The 23,969-nt window shown below is 44.7% G+C and overlaps 1 long non-coding RNA gene across 1 annotated transcript in view; it reads right to left on the reverse strand.

The window, feature by feature from the left end:
• LOC139755897 (uncharacterized) overlaps window positions 1-23,969 on the reverse strand; it is a 754,411-nt gene that overhangs the window by 276,663 nt on the left and 453,779 nt on the right. The window contains exon 4 of the long non-coding RNA XR_011714201.1: window positions 669-752. This is a non-coding gene — a long non-coding RNA (uncharacterized lncRNA). The remainder of the gene's footprint in view (window positions 1-668; window positions 753-23,969) is intronic.

Consider the following 23,969-nt stretch of genomic DNA (forward strand, 5'->3'; position numbering starts at 1 on the left):
CTGCATTATAACATTTGTCCTGGTTCCATCCTCTTCCTCACCACAGTCACGCTGATAACAAAGCCATTACGATCCTTGCCGTAATAATATATATATATATATATATATATATATATATATATATATATATATATATATATATATATATATATATAACCTTCGCAACTGTTTCTATCATTTTTCTTTCAGTCACAACATCACAACATTTCCACGCGATAACTTCACGAGCAGTCAATCCACAACCACACCACAGTGCCCCAGGCTGACAACCTGGCAACACAACTACCACAACGGAGGCACACCAACACCCACCACTACCATCGGAAGAACCAACCTCTCGCATGTCTTCTCCTCCTCCTCCTGTCATAGGAATAGGCCTTCTGAGACACCCACGAAGCCTTTAATGAACCTCATCTGTACGACAGGCTATCGGTCGAAGCTGCTTGCTTCCTATAGTCCAACTGTTCGCCATGTTTGGTAATCAAAATTCGTGTGAGGATTATGGCAACTGTGAACGCTTATTTCCTCAACAATCATGGAATTATGCACAAACATCGAGCACCCAATCTAGGCACTTCCCATCGCCACTGTAACAACAGACATGTTCCCACCAATCATGACTGACGCATGATGGTGCATTCAACTGTGCATGACGCATGTGGACTTACCTAACCATCAGCAATTTTTTTTTCTTGTCTTTGCTCCTTCCTTCAAGACCTCACGTCGGGGCTGAGCTACCCTCTCGCTCCTTACTGTAAAGAAAAAGAAAGAAGGATTGATATATCTTCTTTCTTACTCGATGCTTCTGGAAAAAACAACTTAGATCTATTTTCTAACCCATTTTATTTCCCATAGAAAAGATGATTTACACATCTTCCCACCCACTCCAGGCTTCGTAAGATTATCATTTACATCTCTTCCTGTTTACTCTAGGTTCTTAAGACATGATTTACATCCCTATCATCCGATCCTCATCCGTCCAAGGTTGTGAGAAATAAATAAATGAATTGCATCTCTTCCTCTTCCACCAAAACCTACGAAGAACCTAATTTGCATATGTGATTTACATACATGGTTTACATATATTGTTTACCTTCTGTGCTACTTTATACTTCGCAACTCTGGAGCTGTGCTTCGTACCTTCAACATTCCGAAGTTAGTTGATCATCATCAACATCACTGCTCCGTTTTCCATGTACTCAATCCTAAAGCAGCTTCAGCCTCACTGTACACAGTTAATCCAGAAGTCTCTTGCGCTTACCCTTGCAGCACCTTCGGACTTACACCATACTACGCACACGCAGTCCTATTGTCCCTTCAACTTTCTCCACACTACCAAAAGCCCCCTTCGGAATCATCCCACACAGACACCTAGCACTACAGGCACTCTTTTTTTTTTTCAGTCACCCCACAACCCTGAAGTCTGACATCTATCAAGTATCACTCCACACTCCAAATCCAAGAGCCCCCCCTTTTCTTTAAGCCATTCTACTCAATACTCAATTCCGACGACCCTTCAACTCAACGCCACACAGTCGGTGCTGCTGTTTCTCTATGCCTTACTCAACTTACTCATTCCTCGCGTGGCTTCGGCTGGATGCCACACGCTCACTGCCACAGCCTCTTCAGTCTTACTCAACATGCTACTCAATCCTGAAGACACTCCACCTGAACTCCACACATTCAAGAGCTACACTCCCTGCAATCTTACTCCACTCTCGTAATATCACCATCCCCTGGTGGTCATCATTCCTGCCATACTGTCATGCAGAAACCCCCCCCTTTGCATGAAAATAGACCTCATTCCACACGCACTGCCCTGACACCATCCACACACTACCCTCCCGTGCCCCACACTATACAATGACCCTTCCTACCTTCCATACTTCTCCCCCACTTCCCACCGTCCATACCCAACCCTCATCCTCCACCTCTCTCTCTCTCTCTCTCTCTCTCTCTCTCTCTCTCTCTCTCTAGGGTGGTTACCGCAGCTTCCTGCCGGCGAGTCCCTCCCTCCCCACCTCACCTCTCCCTCCCTATTACACCCCATAATTGACCGGGGCGATAACGCCAAAAGGCTGTAAGCGATATGGCGGAGGCGGGTGGGGGGGGAGGTGTCTCTATGGCAGGTCTCCCCCCTCCATCCACCAGGCCTGATTACACCCCCCCCCCCTTCTTCCCGGTGGTAGGGTGACCACACCGGAGGAAGTTGTGCCGTCTACCGGCGGCTCAATAACCACCCATGGTGGATGACCCTCTACCTACCCCAACCACCACTCCACCACTTGCCCATGAGGACGCTTGATCTACATACCCGCCCCCTCCCGTCTCTCTCTCTCTCTCTCTCTCTCTCTCTCTCTCTCTCTCTCTCTCTCTCTCTCTCTCTCTCTTTCTGGGTCCATCTTGATGTCTTCACGAATCAGGTGTTCAGACTTACCCTTACCCTCCTCCTCCACCTCTTCCTTCTCTGGGCTTTAAGAGCGCGTCCTTGAGTATCAACTTTTGAAAACCACACAAGATAGTCAGCTTAATTCACGATATATATATATATATATATATATATATATATATATATATATATATATATATATATATATATATATATATATATATTCGTTACTGTACGTGATATATGAAAGAGCTGAGGAATTTAAACAAATCCACCAATCGCTTAATAGTCTTCAAAACATTTAATATAAATTTTCTTGTAGTCTTTTAGATTAGTGGGCCAACATTGAGTGGTGGTTATCAGCATATATCTACAACTCTTAGTACAATATTCAGGGTCTGTGAGGATCATTACGTACACCACTACAACAGCCATCAGGATATATTTGATGATGACATTTGATGATGAACAGAGAAAGGTATGTCAGCGGTGAAGATTTTCTGTTGCTGAAGATTCCGAAAAAGATTTGCTCTCTCTCTCTCTCTCTGAAGATGAGAATCACATATCTGTGGGCCATACAACGCCATAGTTGTGAACCGATGGCTTTGTGTGATTAGTTTTTATGGAGCGAGCATTTTACACACACACACACACACACACACACACACACACACACTTTCTCGTGTGTGTGTGTGCGTGTGTGTGTGTGTGTGTGCTTATTATCATCACTTACTATGTACCCCAGGGCACACGAACTCCATGAACACACGAACCCAAGGACACACGAAACTCAAGGGCGCACGAACCCCATGAATACACAAACTCCATGAACAGACGAACCCCACGAACACGCAAACCCCATGAAAAGACGAGCCCCAAGGGCACCCGAACACCATGAACAGACCAACCCCAAGGGCACATAAAAACCCATGAACACACGAACACCATAAACACACGGAGCCCCATGAGCGCACGAACCCCATGAACACACGAACTCTATAAACACATATCTGCAGCAGGAGCAAAAAATACTCTTAAGGTAAGTTCGAACTCGGACGTCCCCTCCGTCAGGAAGAGAGACACGGCCACCGTGATAAAGAAGGCGGAGCGAGATAATTAATATATAACGTAAGGGCGCCACACGCTGCCTCATATATACAGACCCCCAGATGTCTCGATTAAATTCATCGGTAAAACCCTAATGCGGTAACCGTCGTGCCATGGGGCAGACAAGTACCAGTTGGTCATTTACCTGTTTATATTCTGAGCTTTCGGACAGCGGTGGGTAGGATACCTCGCTCACATCCCTCGAAAACTTAAGAATATAAAAAGAAGGCCCCCAGGAGTATAAAAAAGGACCCCCTTAAAATAATGTATATATCAAGGGAAATATACATGGAGACCCCAAATTCATGTTCTAACACCCATAAAGTTTTTAATAAAACCTCCAGAAAACACACACACACACACACACACACACACACACACACACACACACACACACACACAGACACAAACATACACACACACACACACAGACACATACACATACACACACACAACAGACAATCGGAGGAGTTGGGCATCTTCTCGAAAGTGAACAATTTGGTAGTCGGCAGCTGAGGACCCTCCCTAATTACAACTGCTAATTGCCCCCGCTAACAACAATTACCGAACCGAACACGCTCGTTTGGTCCCGGTCCCCGAGATAGCCAGCTAACCCCCCCCCCCCCACACACACCCAAAAAAAAGAAAAAACATTAGGTTAGACTGCGCGAGAAGCATGGATTTGGTGAGCTTTGAATGCTGGGTTCATATACATAGTGTGGAGACAGGGGGAGAGAGAGACAAACAAACTCTCTCTCTCTCTCTCTCTCTCTCTCTCTCTCTCTCTCTCTCTCTCTCTCTCTCTCTCTATCTCTCTCTCTCTCTCTCTATCTATCTCTCTCTCTCTCTCTCTCTCTCTCTCTCTCTCTCTCTCTCTCTCTCTCTCTCTCTCTCTATCTATCTCTCTATCTCTCTCTCTCTCTCTCTCTCTCTCTCTCTCTCTCTAGCTGTTCACGTGACTGGCAACAGCTGTCCTTCTTGTCTGTCTCTTTGTCTGCTTACATGACAGTCAGTCTGTCTGTCTGTCTGTTTGTTTGTTTAAGTGTGACTGGGTGTAATGAAGTGGCTGTGTGATATGAGGGGTCTGGGACACACACACACACACACACACACCCACACACACACACACACACAACACACACAGACGCATGCACACACACAACACACACAGACGCATGCACACACACAGCCACACACACACACACACACACACACAGCCACACACACACACACACACACAGCCACACACACACACAAACTCTCTGCTGGTGAATATTAAAAAAGGCATTAAAGCATAAGGAGAAGGAAATATTCAGGGAGCTGTTCGCATCCTACATTTGACCAAAACTAGAACATGCCTCCCAAGTTTGGTCACCGCACTTACAGAAGCACAAGAGAGAAATTAGAGTAACATGGAAGGCCTGGAGGTGGGACAAGAAAGATGGCAGAGGAATTAAAGAGAGTTGAGTTACATGGAGAGGTTACTGAACTCAGCCTGCCATGCATGGGAGGGAGAACGATGACGTAGAAGGTGAACAAGTTCTTCGGAAGATGCGGGAACAGAGGAACTATAAGATAGAACACGAGAGTAAAACCAAAAAAAAACTTGTGAAAAAAATAGTGTCAGGAAGTATTTGTGTGGGATAACAGCAGGGTCGAATGAAACAGTCATGAGAGAGCGAAAATAAACAGCATAGACGAGTTTAGAGAATGACATGATGTAAAGAAAGTTGACGATAAAGATATGGGGACCCAGAAATAGCACACACACACACACACCACACACACACACACACACACACACACACACACACACACAACAGTGCTGCAGCAGAGAAGACCAGCTTCATAGACCCTATGTTTTAACTGAAGCGGAGGAGGAGGTACCAGATACCCCCGAGCACAGCAGTGTCTGTTAACCTACTACTCCACTGTGCCACATGGTATATAATATGTGGAGCACACGCGTGGCACAGAGGAGATTCAGACACATTACCCTACCAACAAACGGAAAGAAGATACTCCATGTTTTCTATGATCTTTCTACATCATAATCATAATACTAAAAATAATGATATTAATAATGATAATGATATTGATAATAATAATAACAATGATAGATAATACTAATAATAATAATAATAATAATGATAATATGATAATAATAGTAAGTTTTAATGATAATGATAATAGCAATAACAATAATAAGAGTAATAATGATAACAGAAATGATAATAATAGTAATGATAATAATAATGATAACAATAATAATAACAATAATAATAATTATGATAATAATAATAATAATAATAATAAAGTGATGAAATGAATATTTAAGAATTTCATTTAAGAGTGGACTTTAGAAGAGTATAAGCGTATAAAAGGATTGTGTTTTATTACTAACACTCTTGCATGCCAACTTTTAACAAGCGCATGACTCCATTGTAAAGCTTATCTGATTAAGTTCTCTATTCTTGGTACATGAGGTTGGTTCTAAATGCTTAAGGAGCTTCAGAAAGTGAACAGGGTTAAACTAGTGAGAGGTTTTTTTTCCATCACTTTTGTGCTGACACAGGAACACGGAAGGTATGTTTAATATGAAGCTAAGGGCAAAACTAGGAAAGTCTTAAACAAACTTTGGTATCAGGTAAGGTAGGTGTATCTATATATACGAAAGTACGACCCTTGAACACGAAGGTACGACCCTTCAGCCCGACAGAACGATCCTTGAGCACGACGGTACGACCCTTAAGTACCCTTAAGCACGAAGGTACGACCATTGAGCACAAAGGCACGACCCTTGAGACTAAGGTACGACCCTTGAGCACGAAGGTACAACTCTTGAGCACGACAGTTCGACCTCTGAATACGACGGTACGACTAGCGAGCACGACATCATGACTCCTCTTCCATCTGATGACCTGGGTTCTCACCTGATCTTTAAGGACAAATACAGTGATAAAAACCCTTCGTACACAAGGGTCGTCCTATCCTCCTGAGGATGACGCACCTTCGACCCCATTCGTCCCCAAGGCTCGTCCTTTCGTCCCTTGAGGGTCGTACCCCTCCATCCTGGTAGGGTTAAACCGCAATCTGTGCCATAAGCCCAAATATACACGAGAGTACGAAAGCAGTCTCGTGGAAGTGAACCCTTCAAGTGGCAATCGACAGCAAATTACCCAAAGATACACACACACACACACACAATATATATATATATCGTTCTTTCAAACAATTCGCCATTTCCCGCGTTGGCGAGGTAGCGTTAAGAACAGAGGACTGGGCCTTTGAGGGAATATCCTCACCGGGTCCCCTTCTCTGTTTATATATATATATATATATATATACCTTGGGGTTTTATGCAGTCGTATAGTTACGTCGACGGCAATGAGGGAGAGGGAGGCGAAGGGAGTGGGGTTGCAGTGCTTGGAAAGGCCGCCATTCTTCACCTGGGTCGGGCCGAATCATGGAGGTTATATCCTAAAATTCTCCCGATAACGGTTTATTGAACAAATAAAAATTATTACCTGCGCGACCGAGAGAAAATTATTTGATTGTCTCTTTCCTGTCGAGACCAGCTAGCCAGGATCATGAAACAACAGGAGGGTCGACGGAAAAATTGAGGTCGCAGTTGTGTTTTATGAGGTGGCAAAAGGCATCTGGTTAATTCCTATCTGGTCCAATCTGGGCCCGACCCCAGCACGCAAGAATTACTCACAGTTATACCAATCAGACGGCAATTACACCTTTGGAATCAATGTAATTACTTGTTGTACGACAGGGGGTTATATGTGAATTCGACCGTAATGACCTCTTGTTTGGAGTGTGAATACAGGTTAATGAGCTTTGATGTGAGAGGCCACACCTGGGGTACGCCGTGGCAAGCAGCACCAAGCAGGAGAGGACTGTATATGTGTGTGTGTGTGTGTGTGTGTGTGTGTGTGTGTGTGTGTGTGTGTGTGTGTGTCTGCTCAAAAGCTCCACTTCTGAAGGCACGATCGGGGCGAACCCAACATCCCTGAAATGATTACACGTTCGAAGGGAAATGACTTCCCACTGTAATTGTACCGTAATGCTGGTATTAATATGAAATCTCTGTGTATTACTGCGAACGAGAGAGACCCCCCCCAAAAAAAAAAAAACGCTAGAACACACACACACACACACACACACACACACACACACACACACACACGATTAAGAACAAAGTAAAATACATTCCCTTCTGCTACCACTGGAGGGGGAGGAGGCAAACCTCCCACTTTGTGGGCTGAATAAATACCGTCCCGTTTCACACGCTGGCTATATTGCATGTTCCCGGATAATTCGTCGCCTAAAATATCGGTAATGGTTGCCTTAATTATGCGGCCACTGACAACAGAGAAAAATGCAGAGGGTCAATGAGGGAAGGGTCTTGTGTGAGGGGAGGGAAGAGGAGGCGGTGGTGAGGTGGTGGTTGTACTGTTTCCATCCCTCCCCCCCAAACCCCGCGTATTACATATTGGTCGGACAATAATGTAACCGTAAGTACCCAGAACTGCTGTTCCCCCCCTTTACGTTTTTTTTTGGTCCCCCATTCCGTTTTCCATCGGCCGTGGCTCCCATTATGTGTGGAGGGTGGGTGGGTTTATGCGTGTGTAGGAGGAAAGAGGGGAGGGTGTGGGGTGGAAGGGAGGGCGCACTTATTAACCTGCGCATTAATTGTTGGCTTTTGCAACTTTTTTTGTGTGGGTTGTTGAAGGAAAAAATAAAAGGGGGTGGGTGGGGGAACGTGTTGGGTTAGGTTAGGTTGGGTGGGCAGGTGGGTGGGTGGGTGGGCAGGTGGGTGGTTGGGTTTTTGGGTTAGCCTGCTATTGAGGGGGTGGAAAAGGGGTTATGGACAGTGGGAGGGTTTGTTTGTGCCCGTGACATGCTCCAGGTGTTGATCTCTCTCTCCCTCTCTCTCTCTCTCTCTCTCTCTCTCTCTCTCTCTCTCTCTCTCTATCTATCTATCTATCGCTTTTATCATATGGGTTTATCATATATTTATCATATGGGTTAGCCTGCTATTGAGGGGGTGGAAAAGGGGTTATGGACAGTGGGAGGGTTTGTTTGTGCCCGTGACATGCTCCAGGTGTTGATCTCTCTCTCCCTCTCTCTCTCTCTCTCTCTCTCTCTCTCTCTATCTATCTATCTATCTATCTTCCAGGGAGGCGGTACCGCCTACGTATCGGGAGGGTTGGTGACGTCTGAGAGGCCAGTCAGCGCTGCAGTGCTTGACAAGTTCCATTCCTTGGCCCAGTTCGCCTCCCGTATTCAAAGAACCACACGACGGGCGGTCGACTTGGCGAAGACGACGAGGCTTGGCATCGTCGCCTTCAGGGAAGAACGTGGTAGAAGCGACGGCGCAGGTCGACGCTGAGTGGCTGGCGCTCGGGATGACGATGCGATGAATTATTGGAACGTCGGAAAGGCGGCCTTCGCAAAGGGGGACTCCCTCTCCCACCTTGCGATGAGAGACTTTACGACAGAAAATAACTGTGAACAAACACATATTTATCTCTTCAATTTACGCATTAAACGCATTCGAAAATATTATCATCATATGATAAAAGCGATGGGAATAAGTTACAGGAAAATTTTTTCGTTTTTTCGAGACTGGTGCGAGTCGTACCTGAACTTGAGAATGTTTATGTTTTGCCAAAGACTCTGTGATGTAGTCTTTGATATTTTGCCCCCAAAAAATATATATTGTCAAGTAGCGCTAAGACTCGTACCAGTCTCGAAAAAAAAGACATTTTCCTGTAACTTTTATTCGAATTCCCATCGCTTTATCATATGATTATGATATACACGTTTTGACACAAACACACAGGTGGGTGTTACCGGACGCCACCAAGAGATGGGAACACCGCAAGCGAAAAAAAGTCACCTTTAGCAACGTTTTACACTCGACAATAGCCGAAAAAAGATCACAGTCTTGTCTAAGAACACCTCACCACCCCCCTTGAAGGGAGTCCATCACTTCCCTGCTGCTGATTGTAGCGCACAACCTTTGAAGCGGCAGGACCACAGCCATAAAATAGGTCCTGAGGTTATATGACAGTTACGACCCCTAAGCTAATACAACAAACATCATAAACCAACACAAACCATAAACACACTGACCGGAACTCTCACATATCCAAGCCGGATGATCGTCTTTTATTTCCTGACTGCTGTACTACAGAGATGTTATCCTGACAGTGATTGGTGGGTGGTTGGTCTGCTAGTTGGCTACTTTAGGCTCGTCAACTGCCTGGGGATGGGGGGTCGTTAAGGCTCTTGTCAACTACATGTTATAAATAAAACGCAAAGCAATCTTCTTTGTCTTCAGGAGGTGAATCTTCGAACACCATACGTGATTCCACTGCCTAAGCGACGCGAATCTTCTAACGCCATACGTGATCTCACTGGCTAGGCGACGCGAGATCTTCTAACATCGTACGTGATCTCACTGCCTAGGCGACGTGAATCTTCTAACATCGTACGTGATCTCACTGCCTAAGCGACACGAATCTTCTAACATCGTACGTGATCTCACTGCCTAAGCGAAGCGACACCTGACGAATATCAGACTGATCTAATTCTTCTTGTATCGAATATAAATGAAAATCAGACACCTGAGGACACTCACACGAATGTTCAACGAAAGGACAGTGTGGCTGTTCACATGAATGCTCAACAAACAGTGTGATCACGGACATAAATGTTCAACAAAGGACAGTGTGAATATTCATATGAATGTTCAACGAAGAATGTGATCATCCGAATGTATGTTCAACGAAGAATGTGATCATCCGAATATACGTTTAACGGACAGCGTGATATCGACCATTATGCCTTTTCGTTTGATCGTTACATCATCTTATACATAGTTTTATTACATTTTATAACAAGTCTGATTACATTTCATCTATTTCGTCTGCAGTGAACGTTTTTTTTTTCGGAGTTTCCAGTCGCAACAATAAATTCACTTGAATAACAGAGCCACATATTCTACTGTTGTCAAAGAAATATCAATATTCCCTCTTCAACCGAACACGTTCAAAGCACTTCCTTGGATGTTTCATGGGTGCAACAGGAACGCACTGAGTCTGAGACAGTGTCTGAAGCAGCGAAACGGTAGTTCGAGGCCTCCCGTAACACGCGTCACATGAGCAAGCGCACTGAAACGCTGTCTGAAGCAGCGAAACAGAAGTTCGAGCCCTCCCGTAACACGCGTCACATGAGCAAGCGTACTGAAACAATGTCTGAAGCAGCGAAACAGTAGTTCGGGCCTCCCGTAACACGCATCACATGATCAAGTGCACTGAAACGCTGTCTGAAGCAGCGAAACAGTAATTCGAGCCCTCCCGTAACACGCGTCACATGAGCAAGCGTACTGAATCAGTGTCTGAAGCAGCGAAACGGTAGTTCGAGCCCTTCCGTAACACGCATCGCATGAAGAACATAGAACATAGGATAGTAATGTGTGAGAGGCACACGATGGTACACAGAAGAGGGCAAAGAGCAACAGACCGTTGGATCATTTCGAGGCCTTCCTTCAACTGGGAAGGAGAACAGGCTTACACAGAGAGCTTAGTGTGGAGTGATAAAGCAAGGTTATATAAACTGATACGAAAATGCCTGTAAACCTTCTGTTTTCACACTGTAGGGGGCAACCAGCACCAGTCGTAGACATGAAGCGAAGAATTCGTCAAATCTGGTCCTGAATGAACTCATTGGTGTTGCTCTGAACTACTCTTACTGGTAAATCATTGCATATGTCACCAGTCAAAATGGTAGAAGGTGATCCAACGACAGGGAGCAATTAGACAGAGGAGCCTGGCTTCTCGTAAGAGACTGCTATGACCTCAAATTGAACACTTGACCTAAAATGCCTCATGAAGATAATATAGCACTGATAGCAAGGAAAAAAAAACATCTTCCACGAGTAATGATAAATGTTAAAAACAAACACACCGATCACAGACGTAAACACGTACACACACAAACATTACAGGCATGAATGACTGAAGCATTTACGACAACTTCTAAAAAAACACCCCACTCTAAGCATACAAACATCAACAACGACAGCAAATCAATAACGCCAAAATGATGCAACAGAGGCATATATATACATCCATGCTCTTTAGTCATCAAAGACCATCATCGTGTATCGCGACCAAAAAAAAGAAAAAAAGAAAAGTGATGATGGATCGATCCTGACTTAGAGAGAGAGAGAGAGAGAGAGAGAGAGAGAGAGAGAGAGAGAGAGAGAGAGAGAGAGAGAGAGAGAGACATCTAGTTTCCCAATCCAGTCTATCAGTAACCAAGAGATTGCTTTCGGTTCCCTCAAAACAAGGCAGGCACACACACACACACCCACCCACACACACACACACATCCACACACACACACACACACATCCACACATCCACACACACACACACACACACATCCACACACACACACACATACACACACACACACACATCCACACACACACACACATCCTGGCGGTGGTGGTGCGGTTTGTGAAGTTTCCCATCCGGGTGGAATGTCTCGTTGGCCGAGCCCCACCATTCTTCATGGGGAGGGGCTTCCGGAGAATAATGTCTGAGGTTAATCTTGAGGCTATGGAGCTATTCACTTGGGGGTATTCGGTAATGTGGGGGCCAGGCTGGCTGTCGACACACAGGCACACATAACAGAGGTCGGAGGGAGGGAGGGGGGACGAGAGAGAGAGAGAGAGAGAGAGAGAGAGAGAGAGAGAGAGAGAGAGAGAGAGAGAGAGAGAGAGAGAGAGAGAGAGAGAGAGATCGTAGGTCAGGTCTTCTAAAATCACCGGAAGTCACTGGGGTTCCAATCACAGTATCATTAGCATAATTCGATAATGGAAAGACCTCTTTGGAGGTCGTGGTCTATACGGGGGATGGTGTTGTTGTGGTCTCTCTCTCTCTCCCCAACTGCCGACCTTGTTCCATTCTGCCTGAATCATGCGAACGAAAGCTACTCCAGGCGACTACGTTTCATAGCTTCATTCTACTACCTTCATGTGCGAATTCCAGTAACCACGCTCCGTCTTCACTTCCTTCTAGCACTTCCATGATAACAGGGGCAGACATTCTCTTGCTCATGTAGCGATTCTGCAATTGCTTAAGCCACCTGATTCATGTAACCAACCAAGATTCGCATCGACGTCAGCAAGGAACAGAATTCAAAAAAATTACTGGTGCTGAAAACATATTCACATACCAGGTAATCCATCATATCAGAGACAGATCGAGAGATATACGACAGACAGATACAGAAAGACAGACAGACGGACAGATAAAGACTCGAGAGTAAAGTTGTTTACACGAGTAAAATATCAAAGTATTTCTCAGGTGAAGTTCGAGAAGCGGACATCATAAGAGAAGTCCGTTTGCCTTGAAGTCTCGAGACATCGCGCTGGCACTGAAGGCTTATCAGTGGCGCTGAAGATAAGACACTGAGCATATGTAGATGAGTTATCTGATGTCCATACCGGTCATCTCTCACATACACAAATCGTCTGTACAGGATCACAGTTTTCAAGACCCTGATATAAGATTTGCTGTGTAAGTTCCATACTCAATAATATCAAGTTATCATAGATCGTCAAGAAAAAAAAGAGGGTATATATCTAATCTTAACGATGCCATTAAGAACCTGTGTAAATAATCTTAATCACATAGTTAAGACCCTGTGTAAATAATCGTGATGATGTGCTTAAAACATGTGCAAATATGTGTTTTGATTCTCAGAAATATATGGTCTAGATCCTTCTCAATGTTGAAAAAAAAAAGATGTCTATTTTCATACTCAAGTGGATGAAAATCGCGATTCTTATTTTTCTTTTCTTTTGCAATATGCTTTTGATGTCCCAAAGTTAGCACTGTTCTTCTCTCCTACACCTACAGCTTTCAGGAGGTCTCAGAGAGGTGAAATATGTAATGACCCATCATTTTGAGAGACGATAAGGTCCATAATGCATTCGATGTACTGGGGTTCAAACTAAATTCTGAAGGTAAAATGAAATTCTATTCGAACCCATGTCAATATATGTAGCAAACTCCACGAAATCTTCGTTTAAGAAATGGATCTAAACATCCATGTACGCACATGGACGTGGATGCACGGGACTACCGTACACATGCATGTGTGTATATCCATCCATACCCACATGTATATGCAAAGGATTATATATAAATGTGTGTGTGTGTGTTTGTGTGTGTGTCCTCATGTGTGTATGTGTGGGTGAATGTGTGTGGATGTACGCTCATATGAGTGTACAGATTTATCCCTACATGTAAAAGTGTGTGTGTGTGTGTGTGTGTTTATGCTCATGTGTGTATGTGTGGGTGAATGTGTGTGGATGTACGCTCATATGAGTGTACAAATTTATCCCTACATGTAAAAGTGTGTGTGTGTGTGTGTGTGTGTGTTTACTTACGACACTCACAATTCAATGACCAGCGTCACAACACGGGACCAAAATCTCCCCCTCCCACTGCCACATCATGTCGCAGTGAACACGTGTGGCCTGGGCGAGTCCAGTGATCATGCTTAGGAAGACTTGCCGTGTGGTGGTGGAATGCGGGTCATGACAGTGGAACTCCGTAGGGTTTACTCGAAGAAGAAGAAGAAGAAGAATAAAGTCGGCAAAATAAAACCCTGAATAGCTATACTAACGAACTGGGGTAGTATAGCTTTATATTGACCCTTACTAGGACGACGAGTGCTTTATATTGACCCTTACTAGGACGACGAGTGCTTTATATTGACCCTTACTAGGACGACGAGTGTTTTATATTGACCCTTACTAGGACGACGAGTGCTTTATATTGACCCTTACTAGGACAACGAGTGCTTTATATTGACCCTTACTAGGACGACGAGTGCTTTATATTGACCCTTACTAGGACGACGAGTGCTTTATATTGACCCTTACTAGGACGACGAGTGTTTTATATTGACCCTTACTAGGACGACGAGTGTTTTATATTGACCCTTACTAGGACGACGAGTGCTTTATATTGACCCTTACTAGGACGACGAGTGCTTTATATTGACCCTTACTAGGACGACGAGTGCTTTATATTGACCCTTACTAGGACGACGAGTGCTTTATATTGACCCTTACTAGGACGACGAGTGCTTTATATTGACCCTTACTAGGACGACGAGTGCTTTATATTGACCCTTACTAGGACGACGAGTGCTTTAAAGACTTCGAATCTCGTTTGCGGCAGTCGGTCCACAGTCAACCCAAGTGTTCATCCTTCCCTACTCATAACCACAGAATTTTGATCAACTCGTCTTTCCAATCAGTCAAATTTACAACAGTTCCACCATAAGTTATCAGGAGTTATCACAGACCAAAGGTTCTGTACGAGAAATTACAGGAATTATATGAATTACCGTCGACTTGATTAATTACTTGTAAGATCACTTGAAATTTTGTGGGAGGAAGAGAGTGCTTGGTGAGTCAGACGTGAAGGCCAACATGCACCACGACCGCCAGAAACTTTGGAGAAATTTCGTCCATATGTAACTAGAAAAAGAAAAAAAATGTACACAGTGTAGTGAAGTTAGTTATTCTAAACCTATTAAATACTGATATTGTACTTTGATATAAATTCTCTAGAGCTTCCCATGATTCTTAATTGAAAAGGAATCAGGCAAAAATGTAACTAAAGGTAACTCGTAATTGGTGAGATAAAGTAATAATTACCTTCAACCATAAGGTCGAAAATGTCTGGTACGCCTACGTGACAAATGATTATGCAAATGCTCTCCCCTGGATCAGTGGTACCGACAGCTTCCGGTCATTAAGGGCATACACCACACCCTCCTATTATAACCCTAATTAGACGATCAATAAGCCCATACCTGTGATTTAATGGACAGACACAATGACCGTTATACACCAACGCTTAGAGACAGGCTTCATGTAAATGACTCATTAATGGGCGAGGTGGCTGTTCCATGTGAAAATAATGACATCTATCAGTGACAAGCATCCTATACATATATATCTATCTACCTCGCTTCAGACCCACGACTGACTTTATCTACCTCACCAGCGTACCAACGCGAAGTCTACAGATATTTCCTTCAGTTTCATCCCCTCAGTTAGACGCCTTCAGCTTAATCTTTCAGTTAAACTCTTCCAGCTTAATACATTCAGCTTAACGTCACTGCCAAAGCTTCATTATAGTTCTTATCTCAGCCTTTGGGTCCTTAGATTTCTCTTTGAATCATCTAATACGCTTTTCTCCCCCTGACAACGCTAGTGTCTCTATAGAGCGTCTGATCTCTTCCATGGTCACGAAACGGATTAGGAAAAAAAAAGGGATCCAGCGATGTGTTGCAGTTTCCGATCGCTTTGTAAAATTCCTTTGCGTACCACTGCTCCCAACTGAGTGAGGAGAGATAATAATGAAAGACAGACGTCATTTATTTGCCCTCCCTCCCTCCCTCCCTCCGACTTCTTTGAGCAAGCAACGACCACCTTCCCCATGCTTGCTGTGACGAATGGCAAGCGGGAAGATGGAGGACCACTAACAAATCACCAATTTGGCATGAGAGTGGTCGTTAGCACGGGGGAAATGACAGTGATCAGGGTTAAGTATGAAACGATCGACGCTCAAAGGAGATTGTGAGGGAAGAGAGGCCAGTAGATACATTGGCTGGTTCTTTTTTTTTCTTCTTCTTCTTTTTGCGACCTTGAGACAGCTATGCATGATCCGAGGCCATTCATTTGGAGTAAAGGAGGGAGTTGAGTGAGGGAAGGGGGAATGGAGGTGTTTGGGTTGTTCAGGCATGCTAACCACAGATAGGTAAATGTACGATCCCAGTTTCCTCTCTCTCTCTCTCTCTCTCTCTCTCTCTCTCTCTCTCTCTCTCTCTCTCTCTCGTAGGTGGTAGGCAGCCACCGACCGGGGGGGGAGGGTGTGTATCAATGGCACTACCTCGCCTGGGTACCGGGAGGGTTAGTGACGGTAGGGGAGAAAGCCAGCGACTTCAGTGTCCGTCGAGTGTCACTCCACTGACCCTTCGACATCATAGATATCGTCAAGACATATCGAGGAAGCCCAAATGCCCAGGACGAAGCTCCCACACTGAGGTCACTTTCCCCATATACATTGCCATTACTGTCCTCCAGCAGGCAACCTCGTCATAGACCATCAGGTCTTCTGTTATCTGTCCTTCCCATGTACTACCATTACAGTCCTCCAGCAGATAACCTCGCCATAGACCATCAGGTCTTCTGTTATCTGTCTACTTCCCATGCACTACCATCATTGTCCTCCAGCAGATAACCTCGTCATAGACCATCAGGTCTTCTGTTATCTGTCCTTCCCATATACTACCATTACTGTCCTCCAGCAGATAACCTCGTCAGAGAACATCAGGTCTCCTGCCATCTGTCCTTCCCACGCACTGCCCCGCTCATCATTCCTCATGGCACCAGGAACAATACGTCCACCACAGATGAACAAATCCTCAAGCATCGATCGTGAGGCTGGCTCACACACGGTCCTCTTCGCAGAACTGCGTCTAGTAAGGAGTGAGGCGCGAACAGCGATAAATGCTTAATGGACAACGTGTTTTCTCGAACAACTACGTGAGTACCCTCACTCTAGCTCGTTAACATAAAGTAGATGCCAATCTGGAGTGGTCAATGATTAAAAAAGCCCTGAATGTCCTGATTTGGTGGTGTGGGGCGACAGACGCGTTCAAGGGGCGTAGCGTAGCTAGCGACCACTTTCCCTGATGGGGGACGACATTCACGAGCATCCTCCACTTGCTCCGTGCTTCCCCACACTGCTCCCACCTCACGAGCAGCAGCAGCAGCAGCGGTGGTGGTGGTCAGCAAGTAGATCCGTCTGGTTTAGGGAGATTTCCCAACGCTTCTTTTATTTTTCAGCAGCTGCGGGTGTTTCCCGCCTGATCATCTCCAGGCTCACCGTACTGATCGTCTCCGGTCCTCCTCTTCCCCCTTCTCCTCCTTCTCCTTCTCCTCCTTAGGATGCGCCCGTGGCAGCGCGCATCGGAGACGTTGAAACACAGGTCCGACTCCCAGAGAGCTGCTAGCCTTGCGCGTTGGGACGAGAGAGAGAGAGAGAGAGAGAGAGAGAGAGAGAGAGAGACGGGCGTGTGAAATGAACGAGTCTCTCTCTCTCTCTCTCTCTCTCTCTCTCTCTCTCTCTCTCTCTCTCTCTCTCTCTCTCCCTCTCTCTCTCTTCTTGACGTACGCCACCACTGAAGACACTTTCATTTAGCCATGATTCTTAATGGAAGGGAGCTTATTACACCGGTGCGAACTGCTGTCTGCCCTCCCTCCACCCCCACCCGCTGTCTGCCCTCCCTCCACACCCACCCGCTGTCTGCCCTCCCTCCACACCCACACGCTGTCTGCCCTCCCTCCACACCCACACGCTGTCTGCCCTCGCACCACCCCCACACGCTGTCTGCCCTCCCTCCACACCCACACGCTGTCTGCCCTCCCTCCACCCCCACACGCTGTCTGCCCTCACTCCACCCCCACACGCTGTCTGCCCTCCCTCCACCCCCCACACGCTGTCTGCCCTCCCTCCACCCCCACACGCTGTCTGACCCTCCCTCCACCCCCACACGCTGTCTGCCTTCCCTCCACCCCCACACGCTGTCTGCCCTCCCTCCAACCCCCACACGCTGTCTGCCCTCCCTCCACCCCCACATGCTGTCTGCCCTCCCTCCACCCCCACACAGCAGTGACCTCAAAGGCTCCCGAGTGGTGTAGCGTACGTACGGGTGGGTGGGTGGGTGGGTGGGTTGTAGACTCCGGAGACCTGTGGTGGTGTGGGCGGGAGTCCTGAAGTACCCACCGTGATGCGTCGGCTGGTTCTCGACCTGACCACCGAGCGGGCGGGAGTCGTTCCGTGACGTCGATTCGCGAATCACAGGCGTGAGATTGGTCGTAATGTTGTGACGTCATTGGTTCCCCTCGTTTGGGGCCCTCCTGGCATCACGTACGTACGTGCATACATACATACGTACATACGTACATACACGTATCTATCTGACTATCTAGTCAGTGACATCAGTAACTCCTATATCTATCTATCTATCTATCTATCTATATCTATCTTATCTGCAGCTTATCTTCTATATTTAATCTCTTGAAATAGTTACGCGATACACTTAATCTCAAGCGATAATTCAGTTATTTTTCAGGTGAGTGATTACCGTCGCAAATGATCTATGATCTAACAGGTTATTCGGCCGGGATATCATGACGTCATATTCCCCTTAGGTGACGTCATGCTCCTGACGTCAGGCTAACACGTCATCACCCACCCACGGCTACGACGGGGGGGCGGGGGGGGGGGGGGGATGAGAGTGTTTACCACCGCCTCAAGGGGACTTAACCTCATCTCGTTATCCCAATACTCGTAAAAGAGGACAATGGGTCTTATCATCCCATCTCCATAAGGGCGAAGATCCCTGGGATCATCCCATCACCCAAAAAAAAGAAAAAAAGGCAATAGGGACGTAACAGCAGGCAGTAGAGGATAATGGAAATGAACTCTTCCGTCACCGGTTCGCAAGGCAGGTAATTAATACAACCTGAGTGTCACTTGATAATTACGTGGAAGTCAACGTCATACAGCGTAGCCGTACATTTCGGTTGACAACTTAAATGTAATTGGAGAAGAATCAGATGTAATTGTTTTGAACTACCTCGCCCACACGGCTGCTTTTACACCGTTTATCTCGGCGGGAGACGACTCTATGTCAAGTTTAGCATGATGTGTATTGTGACGTGCCCAGACAGCTATTTATTTCCACGATCAGTTTCTTATGGAATGATTTGATAACAACATCATATATTATCATGCTGCTTAAAATCAATTAGATTATGCTGCTTATCAGCTCTTATCACTAAGGAAAGACAGGATATATATATATATATATTTCTTCTTTCTTTTAAACTATTCGCCATTTCCAGCGTTAGCGAGGTAGCATTAAGAACAGAGGACTGGGCCTTTGAGGGAATACCCTCACCTGGCCCAATTCTCTGTTCCTTCTTTTGGAAAAATTAAAAAAAAAAAAACGAGAGGGGAGGATTTCCAGCCCCCCGCTCCCTCCCCTTTTAGTCGCCTTCTACGACACGCAGGGAATACGTGGGAAGTATTCTTAATCCCCTATCCCCAGGGATATATATATATATATATATATATATATATATATATATATATATATATATATATATATATATATATATATATATATAAAGCAAGATATATATCCAAGTCCAGGGAAGGGTAGAAGGAGACAACAAATATGTCCATGTACAGCCAACTGGTTTTTACTACGAGATTCATTATATATATCGACAACTATTCACCTGAAGGTAGATCCTCACACGCTGCCTTACCGTGTAGGTAATTAGTAATAGGTTACCACACACACACACACACACACACACGGGAGCCCTCGTGGCGCTGTGGTTACAGTCGTGATCCACGGATCTCACGGACCAGTGTTCAGATACCGGACAGGACACACAGGACACAGCACTGGCCAGATGATGCTCGTCCATCTCTTTGAGGTTGGGCTATTAAGAAGTGCACCTGGCGTATTCTTTTTTTTCTTTCTTTTTTCTGACATTCGCTATTTCCCGCGTTAGCAAGGTAGCGTTAAGAACAGAGGACTGAGCCTTAGAGGGAATATCCTCACTTGGCCTCCTTCTCTGTTCCTTCTTTTGGAAAATTAAAAAAAACGAGAGGGGAGGATTTCCAGCTCCCCGCTCCCTCCCCTTTTTAGTCGCCTCCTACGACACGCAGGGATTACGTGGGAAGTATTCTTTCTCCCCTATCCCCAGGAATATATATATATATATATATATATATATATATATATATATATATATATATATATATATATATATATATATATATCGATCTTTCTCTCAGCAGCCTATCATGAGAACTAATCATTATACGTACTGAGCATCTTAACTATCGTTGTATACAGTGATAAAAGATAAGCTTTCCTCTAAAAAGATATTATTACTTTGTTTCGTCCGGATCAACTCCAAAGGAACCTTAGATCTACCAGCAGTAAATAAACACCCGGTAATAAGGATGATGACCATGTTATGATAATGCAGATATCTTTTATATAGACTTATCATAAAAAGCTTCTTTATACGTATATTTCATATGGGCTTATCATAAAAAAGAGCTTCATTACACGTATTATATATTAAATTCTTTCCTTGAAAATGACATGGTAATCCCTCTCCCTCAATAGCAGCATTTGGTGATAAGAGTCGAAAGCTTCTCTCTTGGATAAAGGGGTGACAGACTCCCTTACCATCTATTCATCTCTGTGGCAAGATAGCATTATAATTCTCCCTCAAAAAAAAAAAAAAATATATTACGGCATTGACTTTCCCGTTAATCCTTACTCTATTGTGAACATCTGATGAAACAGGAGAAATAGGGCTTGATACTTCGACGTATCTGTACAACGAAGTAAAATGGTTGTAGAGGTTGTTATAGACGCGTGAATCCAAAATATTGCCCCTTCCTCCCTCCCCTCACCTCACTCACTCCCCTAAAGGACCCACGGCTTCCCATCATATTGCACCCATGTAATCAGACTTCTCCTTAATTACCACAGGTAACAATCATGTAATTAGGTTTATTCTATGATGTAATGGCGCTTGATTTAGTTGCCTATTAAAGGTTAAAATGTGGAACGGAAATTATGTGTAGTCATTTGTCTGACGTGGCTCTGCGTCGGTTAAGTGTAGGTCCCCTTATCCCGCACACCTGCCTATCTCCCCACACGTCAATATATATATATATATATATATATATATATATATATATATATATATATATATATATATATATTTTACCAAATGTTTACCAAATGGCGTCCTAGCTTCGTCTCTTCGATGTATATCAACTGACTGCTATATTTCTCTCTTGTGTCTCCCCTGATGATGTGATTATTACACGAAAGTGCACTTGGGAACTTTTCGTGTTTCATTTTCCCCGTGGACTCATAGGAATATATATATATATATATATATATATATATATATATATATATATATATATATATATATATATATGTGTGTGTGTCTGTGTGTGTGTGTGTGTGTGTGTGTGTGTGTGTGTGTGTGTACATTTATGTATGTACAAAGCCTGACTTTTTCACGTTGGAGGCCCCAGTCAGTGACAGAAGTCCCTTAACTGTAATATAGAGAGGATTAAGAGACGGAAAGAGGAGGAGACAAGGGAAAGTATTTACGAATTTTTTTGGAGCAAGTGATAAACCTGTCTCTTAATCAAAGGACACCTCCACAGCTGTTCTGAACATCTGAAATCATGTGAAATGTGCGTAACTATGGATTCAGACTAAGCCAGAAGAAAGATGAGTTCAAAGGTAGAACCTGGTGTAGCACTTGGTGATACATTAAGCATTCAAGTGTCATCACCATCGAGTATCATCACTATCATTTAAGGTAAAGATACATGCATATGGTCTGTTGTAGGTCTGAGGAACGTGAGAAGACCCCTCCCTCATCTTGGCTTTCATGCGTGTCATCTCGATTGCTCTATGACCAGACGAGGATTCGAGACAACACGCAGATGGGAAGACAAAGCCAGGAGGCACAAGTGATGGAAATCAGTAGGATTGTATCAGACTGTAGTGATATCGAACTCCAGGAGAGATCAGAGTTAAACCTCAATGTTTGGCGACCAGGAATGAGACCCATTCTTGTTATTTGTATACTCAGCAAAACAAGTAAGCAGTAATGGAGAAATTCAATTTGAGAACATTAAGAAAAAAATATATTTCTTAGGAAACTGTGTCGGATAGATAAGGAACACATCATCCAGGTTTTTCCCTGGATGATGTGATGGTTTGTGATAGGTTATCTGGTGGTGGACAGTAGCATACACTCCCAATCAATATAGATGGTGCATGGGCAAACACAGGACAACCATATACCGGAAGACCTGATGGTCTATGACGAGGTTATGTGCTGGGGGACAGATGAAACACTCTGCAAACTGTTCACAGTCTACTTTGGGCCAAAACTGGAATATGCCATCGAAGTTGGGTCACTGGACAGAGAGAAGCACAAAGAACAAATGGAATATGTCGAGAGGAGGACAAACAAAGATGAGTTATATTGAGAGGTTAGAGATAACAAAGAGATAAGACCATGGGGCAACATGGTGACAGTTTTGAAGTTCATGAACCACTCCGACAACCTAAGCAGTGAACAGTTCTTCTAAAGATACAAAAAACAGAACATCCACAAACCATAACATATTCTCAAGCACGAGGGTTGTTAGATAAGGAGTAATGTTATGGTTTCAGAGCAGTTTGATACAGTTAACGAAGGAATGAAACTGTAAAAAGCAGACAGCAAAGACAAGTTTCAAAAGTTGTTTGAGAGTCAGATACAGGTCAAGAGATGGGGGACTCATGAGCATAGGACTCACTTTTCCTCCCTACCCTCCCACCGTGCTAATAGATAATGACAAAAAGGTAATTATATATATATATATATACATATTATATATATATATATATATACGTGCACACACAGCTACAAACAACCACACACGAACTCGTGCATTCACACACACACACACACACGCACACACACACACACACGCACGCAGACAACATCTCCCGTGTCTGTAAGTGAGGAAATAGCAATTGTTAAGTAATGATCGTTTGAGTGTAATTTGTCAAGCTTCGTGAACACAGACGGCAGATGCCTGCCTGCCTGCCGGGCTGCGTGGTGGACCTGAGGCAGGGGAGAGAGGGGAGAGAGAGGGAAGAGAGAGGGAGGGGAGAAGGGTTGAGTCGGATGGGAGTTGGGAGGGGAGGGAGTGGAGGGGAAAGGCATGGGAAAGACATATAACGAAAGACCTGATGATCATTCACGTAAAGTAAGACCAGATGGTCTTACAAGGAAGGTCATGGGAAAGCCAGATGAGGGAATACTTGATGGTCGAACGAGAAGGTTTGTGTGAAAGCCAGACAGTAGAAATCGTACTTGGCAGCACATGTGGGAAAGAATGACAACAGAAGACCTGATAGTGGGTCATGGAAAGGGGAGGACCTCCTCATCTTTCTCCAGACATACCTCCTGATCTTTCTCCAGACGTACCTCCTCATCTTTCTCCAGACGTACCTCCTCATCTTTCTCCAGACATACCTCCTCATCTTTCTCCAGACATATCACCTCATCTTTCTCCAGACATACCCCCTCATCTTTCTCCAGACATACCCCCTCATCTTTCTCCAGACATATCACCTCATCTTTCTCCAGACATAACCCCTCATCTTTCTCCAGACATACCTCCTCATCTTTCTCCAGACATACCTCCTCATCTTTCTCTGGACCGATAGAGCCGCT

This window comes from Panulirus ornatus, chromosome 20 (assembly GCF_036320965.1).
Source record: "Panulirus ornatus isolate Po-2019 chromosome 20, ASM3632096v1, whole genome shotgun sequence".
In the NCBI taxonomy this organism is placed as follows: domain Eukaryota; kingdom Metazoa; phylum Arthropoda; class Malacostraca; order Decapoda; family Palinuridae; genus Panulirus; species Panulirus ornatus.